Here is a 10,528-nt window from a genome sequence, read left to right as displayed (position 1 = left end):
AAGAAGATAACGACAAAAAAAGAACTGAAGCAAAACATATTTACAGTCTGTCTAGTAGAAGAGTGATCGCCATAACTTGGAATTTATTTGTCCGATTCGTTTCAAATAAATAACATTTTACACGTTTATAATATTTATTGTACGCAATACTTTTAATAACATGTAGTATAGTCACCGCCATTCGCTATTATGGCCTCACACCTCCGACTCATACTTTGCACTAAGTTCTGAGCAAGTTGCCGAGGCAACTGCGATGTTTGGGGTCATTGTCTTCTTGCAAAATCCAAGAGTGTCCTCTTCTCCCGAACATCTTCGCAGCTGATGGTAATAAAGCTGTTTGATAACTTTTGTTCATCAAAACCGCCTTCAAGTTGCTGGTAAACATGAGAAGGCGTCCAAATCCTTTTTCTGAGAAACATCCCCAAACATGGACCTTCACTGGGTGTTTAACAGTTCGTTGGAGCAATCGATTGTTAGCGGTACACCAAGATCGATTTATGTTACTATTTGCCCAAAATGAAGATTCATCCGTGAATATTACATTATTCCAATTCCGTTCTGAATTGGCGCGGGCCCAGGCGAGTCTTTTTTCAACGTGTGATGATGAGAGCAACGGTTTTTTAAGAGAGCTGCGGTATTTGACGTCGTTAGCGCCTAACGTTTTCGAATCGTCCCTAGCGATATTTTAACAACACTTTTCTCTACAACTTCTTTAGCTTTACGCAACGATAAGCCCGGCTTCGTCGCAAACAAATCAAGGATCTTCTTGTCCTGCTGTGGTGAGGTCCTTTTTTTAGGGCCCCGCCCAGGCAAATCGTCGACATTTTTTACTTCTAAATACCGATTCGTCCACTTCGTTACGAATGACTTCGACTTCTTCATATATTTTGCTGCAGCTAAACGTGACATTTTCGGCCCTCTAGGGTGTAGACAAAGAAATACAGCTTCAAATCGCTTCTCGTACGCGGAACTCATTTTTTAAAACAACGTGCACTTTGAAATAGTTTCACGAAACTGACAGTTTTTGCAATGCGTACTACAAAAATGATGTCGCTACCAAGGTGCATTCAAATTATTTTGATAACGGCACTCTATGTGCAAATTTTGCCGATCCCGACTCTACTAGACAGACTAGATGTAAAGTTGAGGTCAATATTTTTGAGTAGTTACACTTATAATGGTTACAATGCTATGTTTTATAGTGTTGCAAGAATCGAGGAGTTGCGTGTGTCGAGGGTTACGGTTACCGAGTTTATACTGTATACTTTTTTATAAAAACACGTTACAAACAAACTTTTCATGTTGCTACAAAAATCTTTGACCTGATTATTTCTCTTTCAACATTAATTTTTGTTCTTTGAATCGAATTACTTTTATGAATGCCACATGCTGATCCATGTTTCCAGTATCAGGGTCAACCCATTACTGGCCCTTCTTCAAGGCTGAATGTTGGTGGTCACTTGTCCTCCAAACATATGATTGCTTATTTGATCTAAAAATGAAATTCGTATTTGATCTAAAAATAAAACTCTTTATTTCTGCACTCTATTTACAATTAAAATGTATGAATATCCTTGGTCAAGTGAAGAGAAGGAAGCAAACAATGTTGACAGACTTCTTTCTTTAAGACACAACTGATATTTTGCCATTACCTATATTATTAGAGTTCTATTTAAATGTCTCTATAATAATACAAGGCGCTTGTTTTTAAGTAGCCCACCTATTGTGAAATCTGGAAAAAATATATTTTTTTGCTTATTTCGATTTCTCAGATCGAATCGTCGTTTTTGCTTATTTTGTATACAAAGACCTTGCAGTTTTTCGATTGTTCAATTCAAAGCGAATAATCAATCTGAGTTAAAACCGTTTAGTGTGAATAATTCTTCATTTGCCGACCAAATGTAGTTGTACTATTCAGAAATCACCGTTCTCCATTGATCTAATGTTGATAGTCTTTCCGCAAAAATAAATGACCATTTTTTCATAAACGGTACGCAGATAATCGTATAGTTCACTTCTGATGCAAACGTTATTTGTACGAAAAATCTAGGTCTATAAGACTTATGTATTGCAGTCTAAGTAAACTCTATTTTCTCTCCTCTTTTTTAACATTTACAAATGTAAACATTTAATACTTACACATCTAACCTCTTGAACCCAGTTTCAATTACTTACCTGTCTTTCGGTAACGTGTCATTACTTTCATGCCCACAAAACCATTGCTCGTCTCTAAAAAATGTCAACAGAAATAGCCTGTCATTTTATTATTTCATTAAATATTTCTTTCGTATGTTATCGAAATAAAGTCATATGATAATTAGAATTATCCTATATTTTATCCTTATAAACATGTCGAAGAGATATGTGAATATATTCGTAAAAATATAGATTTTTACAGGGATGTAAACAAAAATTGTCAATCCTATTAAAAATAATGAACTTACCATACTTTTATAGTTTAAATACTGATAACGCTGACGTGTCTAACTACAGTAAATCTTCTTTCAAAGTCGGTCCTTTAATGTCTTTTGTAATCAATTACATTTATATATTGTGCTTTGAAAAAAGAAAACGAGTAAACTACATTACTTTAAAATACTCCTTGAATAGCCAAAACTGTATTGTACGGCTAAGATGTGGGATATGTGACTGAACTTAGCACTGCATTTCTTTGCATATACTCAGTGTTTGAGTCAATTAAAAGCTATCTTGAACTAAGTACATTATTTATCATTTAACATTTATACTAACTTGTTTGTCTCATATACGGAATTTGGATGGAGCCTCCCTGTTAATTATTTTTGACGAGTTATCGGCGATGGCATTAACAACTTAACCGAACGCTATCCGTTCTTATTTTATTGTTAAGGGTATATATGTATGTCTACTTTCCCAGTCCATACCATAATGTTGAACATGAAACTTGTTTGGCTTGAAAGTTATGAAAGCTCCAAGTTCAGAGAGCGGCTGTCTAGCAACGACAGTTAGTATTAGCTAAATAAAATAGCATGACATAACATTTATGTTTCGTGACATCTTTACATTTAAACTTTAAACTTTAGGTAGTAGGCTAGCAATAGCAATTTTTTTCGCCTAATTAAGTAGGTGTATGGTTTATGTTTTTTCATAATAGCCTGGGCGTAAGACTTCTATTAAATAGGTAGAAACGCACAGTGCAGATAGAAAAACTTCTTTTTTGCTGAAAGCGGAAATTTCGAATTTGAATTTTAAGAATGCAGCAGCCATCTTCCATAGACTGATGGTCGCAGTTTTCGCTTTTTACTTGTATACAAGATTAAAATTGCTTGTTTATTTTTTTCTAATTATTTCAGTCACCTTTTATTATTTTAAAATGGTGTCCTTTCTATACATAAATATTTTTCTCCTACTGAAATGGGACGGTCAAAAAGTGAAAATATCCCATTTAAACGACTAAGAAGCTTTTTCGAGAAAGTTTGTGAGGGTATCGCTCACGTTAAGGGTTTAATTTGATAAGATAAATGAAGGTTGTTGATGTTACGCTGCAGTAAGAGTATCCATGTTTAATGACCGCCCTTACTCTACACATACATATGAAAGTTTTGGGTATAAGTCAAATGACTTTAGCTCCAATTCTATCTAAACATATTAAATAAAAAATAATTAAGTGCCAATAAAATAATCCAAACAATGTTCCCACTTACAGAATGATTACAATAAAATGTTCAAACTTTTTCCACACCTTGTAACATACCGCAATTAGCATATAAGCTAACGCTTCAACCGATAAAATATCCATCTGAAATGGTTATATATCCTTCTCCAACAAGAAAAAGACTTTTGCTGAACTGTTTGCCTTGGACACGCTTGCAACAGTACCATATGAAACGCATCTTGTGAATAGATTATCACAGATCACCTCCACAATGGATTTTTTTTGGCGCGAGTACTCACCCCTGAATCACCGTTGAAACTTTTTCGCAGTTTTAGTTTAAAAAAGTTCATGTTTTTTATTTAAATGGGTGATCGAAAGCGATTAATAATGAAAATCCAGTCCATGGAACCCTAGCACACGCACAAGAGCCGCAATTATTTATATATTGTATAATGATATCTCTTGTTTTTATTATAGATTTATTTCGGTTCAAAACATATATATATATCCTCCGTGTATGCTAAAGCAGCAATTTATTAGAAGAGATCATGAATAGCTCTATCATTAAACTAAAACTTGTTCTTGCCAATCTCGAATCCAATCGTTTCTTGGTTTTTGCGCTCTATTTAGTTACCGCTCTCTTAGGAAGAGCGATAAAATCGTAGGTGATGAGGTGTAGGTTGGTTTTGCTTATCCTCTCTTGTTGATGCACCATTTAAGTTTGTATCTTTATGATTGCAGTGTCAGTTGGGTTATAGCTTCGCCACTGTTGCTGTTCTTGTCTTATCTAGCACAAATTAGACAAGGTGTTCTCGGCTTTTCCCAAGCAAATGCAATGCGATGGAAATCGAGTTATTACTAGGGCATAAAAATTAACATGACAAGTGTCTCAAATAAAGATACCTGCATCAAACCAAATATTCGCGATTTCGATTTTTACTGGAGACCCATGGAGGTAATGTCAAAAACCGATCTTCTGAATGTATAGCATGACAATACAAATACTTCCTGCCCTTCTCCAATGACGAATGCGAGTTCTATCTGAATCCAGTCGTCAGATTCAGAGCGCACACTGACTTCGTTCTCTCCCTCCTTGCAGAAATAAAAATATTTTTAGGTCTACAACTTTGCTTCCGTCGTTTTTTTTTTGTTAATTTAATTTATTGCTTTATTGTATAAAAATAGTTACAAAAATGTTATTCAAAATATTGGCCGTCGCTAGCTACTACTTTTGATCATCTTTCTGGCAGCATGCGTATTCCGTGACGAAAGAACTCCTCATCTTTCGAGTCGATCCAAGTATCAATCCAATTTTTGACTTCTCCATAAGAACTGAAGTGCTCGTTAGCTAGACCGTGTGCCATCGATCGGAATAAGTGGTAGTCAGAGGGAGCAACGTCTGGAGAATACAGCGGGTGTTGTAGACCTAATAATTCGATATTTCGTTGCTTTTTCCGATTTGGAAACCTCAAAAACGAGATTTCGTAATTTTTTATTTGAGGTATTTTCGATACTATTTATTCGGTAGCTCAAAAGTTAAAGAATATGATAAAAGGTGGCTATTTCAAATAATAATAAAATACATTTTGCTTCGGGTAGCATGGGCCGTATTAAATTTTTGCGATTCTAACATAAGTTGTTTGTGTAAATGAACTGTCAGCACTTTATAATTTTATAAAATATCTATCACTTATCTTTTTTTGTTTCAAACAACACATTCGAACGAATTAATAGTAGGAGGTAGCAGTGTCATTATTGAAAAAATCTTCATTATTGCCTGGCATTCACAAGTACATACACATGTGGTCACTAAAATAGGTACCACCAATTTTGGTGCTAAATAATCGTTTTTTTAAACAATTTAAAGGTTTTATTTTTTTCACAAATTTAAAAATCAAACGTAAATGCCAATTGCCATTAAAACCATTACCATTTAGATATAAAATTGATAGCAAATAAAAAGTAAATTTTTTTACAGGAGCTTAAAAAATTAGTTAAATTTCATTAATTTAATCCAACAGCAGGTTTCCTCAAAGATTTAAAATGGAGTTCAGGGCAGGTGATTGGCTGGCCAATCCATAGCGTTAATGTTGTTTTGACGAAACCAATCCTTTACTAGCTTTGATTAGTGTTTTGGGTCGTTATCTTGCATAAACCATTCTGGCAATTTGTGGATACCATGCCAATAGAAATGTTCGTCTTTGAAGCAAACCAATCAGACATCTATGATTTTCTTTCGTGTCTTTGAATCAAAATTTCACAAGAGTTTCTTTGGTTTTCCGTTTGTCTGTCATTCAAATCATGTGGCACCCATTTGCAACACTTTTGCATCTTTCCTATAGCTTTAAAACGGTCTGCAATTGGTTGTTACGCAATATTTAACATGGCTGTCGTTTGTTTTTGACTTAAAGTATCATATTCATCCAATATTGGTTGTAGTTCGGCGTCTTCAAACTTTTTTGGCGGTCTTTCACATTCTTCATTTCTCACATCAAAACCATTATCTCTGAACTCGCTGATATTACGTTGTTTATTTCTGCTACAATCGCCTTTGATGACTTAAAGGGATCTCTCTTGGCCAGAGTTGCAATTAAATTGTCGGTAGTACAAGGTGGCGCAAAAATAACCTTCCGATGTTTTTAATTTAAATTTAAAAAAAAATGAAAAACTTTGATTCTGCTTGTGGATTATTTTTAATTGGTCTTTTAAATTTTTTTACATCAAGTCGAGAATATGATATGTAAATGGCCGCCGCCACAGTTGATTGTCATTTGAGCCCTTTTTATGGCATTTTCATCACTTTGGCCAGAACTTCCGGCAATAGGTCCTCACATTCTTGACGGATATTGTCTTTAAAAGCTGCAAGAGTTGAGGCTTGCTGGCCAGTGCAAATCACCAAATCGGGAGATTAGACGCCCGGGAAATGCTTCCTTCAGCATATCTGTTGTGGCACGTGAAGTCTGTGCTGTTGCACTGTCTTGTTGGAACCACATGTTTTCCAATCCCAATTCATCAAGTTGCGGCAAAAAGAACTCGTCGATCATTGCTCTGTAGCGCTCACCACTCACAGTAACCGTTTGGCCCGCGACGTCTTCAAAGAAAAAAGGTCCGATGACTCCTCCAGCGAAAACAGCACACCATACAGTGACTGTGAGCAGGTGTAATGGCTCTTTGTGGGTTACACGCGGATTTTCAGTGCCCCAGCGTTGAAGAGGTTTTTTTAATGCCACTACGTCGATTTTGTAATTTTTGGGGCTTCAGGGCAATCACAACCAAAATTTTCGACCTTCCAAGTAATTTAACAATACATTTGCATGTTTTTTTTGTTTTGCCTGTGAAGTTGAAGAGCAAGTGTTCGTTCCTCAGATGTACAGTGTCGCGCACGTCCCATCCAATAAGACATTAATATTAATTTTTGTTAATTGCACTATTTTCAACTTGAAATTTAACGTTATATAATAATGAATTCGACCAATAAAACCAAGGTAACTATTTTAGAGACCACATGTGTACATACATATGTACATATATACACAAAAGTAGGAGCGCAAAGAAGCAAATAATATATTCTTTAAGTGCTTATGTTAGCTTAAAATGTATTTGTTAATGTGGAAATCTTGAAATTATTTTCAAAAATAATGCAAACGAACAAATTTTCCTTAGAAATATTTTAGTGAAGAATAGTTTTAGACACGTACTTCAAAGAACTGTATATGGTATTACTTATAAATTATGGTAAGCTAGTGATCGAAAGTATGTTTCAGCAACCAGTATTAAGCGGGAAAATATTAAAACCAAATATAGACAAAATGTGTGTATACAACTCGTAAAAATCGCAAACAAATGCATTGTTTTCAAATTTTAGAAAGAAGTCACAAATTATCGTTATATATATTTAAAATTAATATATACATTAATTGCAGTCAAGCAAATTAAGCAGTATAGGAATGTACCAAAGTCTTAAAATAAACATAAGCAAGTGTTAAATTAGAAAGCAGAATTATGAAAATTGAAGCAAAACGAAAAAGTTTCGAGAAAAATATAAATCGAATTGGATTTAGATGTAAGAATGTAAAAGAATTACCATAATATGTAACATAAAATAATAAATAAATAAATTGAAAAAATCACTTTTCATTAACAGAGCGAGGGATTGGTAAGTTCGATCAATATACTACAAGCTCCAGTTGTAGTTGCAGTAGTATAAATATATAAAGTTGTTCGGTTACCCTTTTCACAGAGAAAATACCTTGAGCACCGTTTTTTAATCAAAACTCATAGAAATTTTTTAAAAGTTTGGATTTTCTATTAATTAAAGAGCTTCACAAAAAATATATTTTTTTGTTACCATGGATATCTTAGCAAATATGATGGTTTCACGTTTCCACATTGCGATTTAGTTCAAGAAAATTTTTGAAAATTTGAATCTTATGTTTTAATAATTTATTTATTTTTGCAGTCATGATTAGGGTTTTTCGCACATCACGTAATTCCCACTCTCGGGCTCTTTTCCGAACATATGCAAAAAATTATGCATATGCAATCAAAAAATAATGATGTCAAATTCCAAGAAATCTTCACATTCTACCCGTGGAATTTTGCAAAATATGCTGACAAATTAAAATTCTATCAGAAAATATGATGAATTTTTTGGGATAATTTAGGAAATTATGGTGAGACACAGAGAATGTGATTCCGCCAAGATCTAAAGTACTGGAAGAAAAGTATTAAGGTTGAGAGGATCGTCCCATTATGGCAGATTATTTCTGGTCCTTAAAAAGAAATAGGAAACTGAAAATTTCTAAAGGAAAAACTCAGGCGTTTATTGAAGAACATATCTATATTTGACATATAGTATGTCTCTGTGTTTACCTCGATAAGTCCTTATTTTTTTTCTAAAACAAAACTGATATTATAAATATAAATATATGTGTGTATGTACATAAGTATGTCTGTTATTTTGTTTCGTGTTTTCCAATTTTTGTAATGTAAATCGAATACAAAGTTTTAAAAATAAACGAGAGTAAATCTTAAAAAAAAACGTTAATAGTTTCGTGAATTGTGATCTTCCATCTAGGGCAACAAAACCACTGTATACCAATTTTTTACGAAATCGCATTCGATTTGAAAGTTTAAAAAAGTGCTAATATTAAAATTAGAAATTTGTTAAGGGACACACGTTGTGTAACAAATATATACATATATGTATGTATATATTTTAAGAATATAGTACACAACAACACTTTTGAAGGAAAAAGGAAATAAAAAGGTTCTCCACTGCTGCGGTTATTCGGGCCTTCTCCGTGGATGAAACAAAAAATTTATCACTTGAAGATATTGTTCCTACATCTCCGGCAACCTCCGTTAAACCTTGACAAAAAGGTGGCGTTTAAAAAATTTTGAATTTTACACAAACTTTCGATCCTTTTTGGCTGCCGATGTTCGATTTTGGATCAAAAAACTCGTGCGTCAGTGTATGAAGAAATATATAATATAGATATACAGAACATTCATGACTCCGAGTAATCACTCAAGCACATTCGAAAAATGCTGTTTCGAGAAAACGCGTCAAAGATAAACTGATTGAACCAAGCGGCTAAATTTTAGAAGGCTGCAACTTAAAAACTACATATTTGTTATGTCGATTTAAAATTTTAGTATATTATTTTTACAGTACAGGTACAGTAAGAAGCCGTTTAACGCCTAAGATTCCTTCCATCAAAGTAGAGCGTATTGCGATAAAGCGCTAAACGAAGATATCTTAACAGGTAAATAATGGAGCTGGGGTAAGATGGACAGAAACCTGGTTAGGTACTAATTTTAAAAATTATGTATTTTTTATGCAAATAAAACCAAAAATTTATTTCTTACAACAAAAAAAATAATATAAACGAATATAAAATACTTAAAAAAGCATATAAAATTCTAAATTAGTCAAATCATTCAGTCTATAGTCTTGTGTTTCATATTTTCTATATTTTGTTAAGGTACCTAATGCAGTTTACTTTTTCTGTTGAGTTCTCTTAGAAGTTGCTGATAAGTGGATAACACCTCCTCTTGCTCTTGAACCCCTGTCAGAATTTGGACCATTTTCAACAAATTGGTCAGTTCAAGTAGTCAAACTCTAATATCCTAATCACTTGCATTGTAATTTATAGTGAAATGCTTTTTCTGATTGATTTCTTTTCTTGTTTTTGATTATCATGATAAAAACTGTAGATACATACATATATGTATGTAGGTACATATATTTTTACGCCATCAAAAAGTAGACTTTCACGAACATACAGCCTTCAGATTTAAAAAAATATTAATACTTTGAATTGGGATTTTTTGATTGAATTTTAGAGATTTTTTCTATATTACGACAATATAGGGAGAAAAATAAATATTTTAAATAAAAAATACAGTGTGCTTGGGACATAAGAAGGTAAATTTCATGAAAGAAAAAATGTCGCCTTTCTTTTCCCGATCTCAGATCGCCCTTAAAATATTTTTCCTTTAACATTTATTATTTCATCTTTCATTTCCGATGGATTTAAATCTATTATGGATTTCTTTCTTTTCAATCATTATCAAAGACTTCTGCACTTGTCTAATACAGAAATTAGTGCACTGAAGTTATAGAATGTAAGAATAGTCAGAATAGATACACCAAGTAATTTTACATATTTTTTATTTCAAAAGAAAAGATACATAAGAGTCTGCGCGTGGGCGTAGCAACCGCTATACAATTTAAGTATTACAATTACATTTACGCATATATTTAAATATTAACATAACAGAAACAAGGTGAAACTTTTCAAATAAAAATTAATCGAAAACAAACTAATTCGTTTTATTGCATACATATGTACATATGTGCATATGTATATTAATAATGATGTATGTGTG

This window comes from Bactrocera tryoni, chromosome 1 (assembly GCF_016617805.1).
Source record: "Bactrocera tryoni isolate S06 chromosome 1, CSIRO_BtryS06_freeze2, whole genome shotgun sequence".
NCBI classification, from domain to species: domain Eukaryota; kingdom Metazoa; phylum Arthropoda; class Insecta; order Diptera; family Tephritidae; genus Bactrocera; species Bactrocera tryoni.
The sequence above is the reverse complement of the archived record's forward strand: the minus strand, read 5'-3'. Positions refer to the sequence as shown.